This window comes from Asparagus officinalis, chromosome 6, assembly GCF_001876935.1.
Source record: "Asparagus officinalis chromosome 6, Aspof.V1, whole genome shotgun sequence".
Lineage (NCBI taxonomy): Eukaryota > Viridiplantae > Streptophyta > Magnoliopsida > Asparagales > Asparagaceae > Asparagus > Asparagus officinalis.
The window spans coordinates 76,229,334-76,231,129 of record NC_033799.1 but is presented as its reverse complement, the minus strand read 5'-3'; the positions used below and the strand labels follow the sequence as shown (position 1 = coordinate 76,231,129).

The following is a 1,796-nucleotide window of genomic DNA, read 5'->3' as shown; positions in this document are numbered from 1 at the left end:
AGCCGGCCGTGATCAACGCCTCGATCGTCACCAGCTAACTAGCCTACAATCTCCACAGCGTTTGCAAGTTCGACGACGACATCGATCGCCTGGATATTAACCAACCAACTAACTATGTCAGCCCCCGACTTAATTAATTGACGATGTGGTTCTGATTTTATACATCGATCGATCTGACATGATTTTCGTAAGCTGAACCTTTATAAGTGTTGCAAGCTAATTAGTTGTGGAATCCTTTTTTCTATTATTATTTAATCAACCCGGTCGAGCATCGAATCCAGGACCGTGGGAGTCATATTGGAGGAACCTAGCTCTCAACGGTCCGAGTCATCTCTGATGGGTTTCTTGAAATCCACCTTAAATTGTGGTCGGTGAGATTTTGAATCTAGACATGACAACTTTGAAGTTATGATGAGAATTAAATATTTATATAGATATAGTATTATATTAGTTTAATATTAAAACTCTAAAATTAGGATGATAACTAAATAGGGACATAGCTGTTGCCTGTTGGGGTTAATATCTCGACAACCTGTCAAAGAACCTCCACGTAACGTACCCTCCGGATCTTGTGACGAGCAAATAACAAGAAAGAAATCACAGCAAAACAAAGAAGTAGGAAAGAACGAATAAAAGAGAGAACACCAGATTTAACGAGGTTCGGCAAACGTGGTTACGTCCTCGGGAGCCACACCAAAATTTCTTTGATTATTAAAGAAGATTACAAAGCTTGCAAAAGAGCAATCTCTCTCTCCGAAATCTCTCTCAGGGCGTCCAAAGTCTGCTGCAAAAAATCACATAGAAAAACGCACAGGAAAAGGCGGTCAGGGTTCCCTATTTATAGGAAAACCCTAAAACCGAAACAGATTAGGAATCTGTTTTTCTCCGAAGTTCGCCTGAACTGAAGTTCATCTGAACTGAAGTTCGTCTGCTTCGCCTGAACTGAAGTTGGCCTGATTTCCAGACTTAGTGTGCAGCTTGTTCCGAAGTTTGGGTCTACACCCCAAAACCAACAATAGCAAATCTCTGGCAAATCTTATGTAGGGTCATCACCACAAATCTTCATGAGATCTTTTCCAAACAATTTGCTGAAAAAAAAGAGCTCAATCAAGTAATTAATCTCGTTTTTAAAAATTAAGAATACAAGACTACTGGGTCTGGCTCATAAATTTCTCATTGGATCCTTTCTCTGTTGTCAGATGTGAAAATAGTATATGCTGTGATCCTCGAAGGAAATTGTCGGTGACTAACTACTGATGTAATGTCAGATGTGAAAATAGTACGGCTGGTATTTAACTACAATTCGACCAACTAAAAAGTTTTTATCTAATGAAAGCTATTAAGGTATTAGTTCCATCCATTGAAAGGCTGGTGCATCAGTAGAAGAACTCTTACGTCATATAGATTAATTATCTTCAAATCGTACGTTATGTTTTGTGTTGATCTAAGAATAGTTAAATAAAATAAAATAACATGTCAAAAGCATCAACAATAAAAAGTATGAGGAAGATGAAGAATAAAACTTGAGTAAGTCAGAACTTTTCAAGCTCACTCTTTTTTGGACCAAGATGCTTCTTTTCGTTTAAAGTGTAATAAATATGCATATTTCAATGAGGAGAAAAATCCTCATTAATCCTCAAAAGCATCAACAATAAAAAGTATGAGGAAGATGAAGAATAAAACTTGAGTAAGTCAGAACTTTTCAAGCTCACTCTTTTTTGGACCAAGATGCTTCTTTTCGTTTAAAGTGTAATAAATATGCATATTTCAATGAGGAGAAAAATCCTCATTAATCC

The 1,796-nt window shown here is 37.0% G+C and overlaps 1 protein-coding gene across 1 annotated transcript in view; it reads left to right on the top strand.

The window, feature by feature from the left end:
* The window catches only part of LOC109846346 (patatin-like protein 3), an 11,149-nt gene that overhangs the window by 6,769 nt on the left and 2,584 nt on the right, over positions 1-1,796 (top strand). The window lies entirely within an intron of this gene.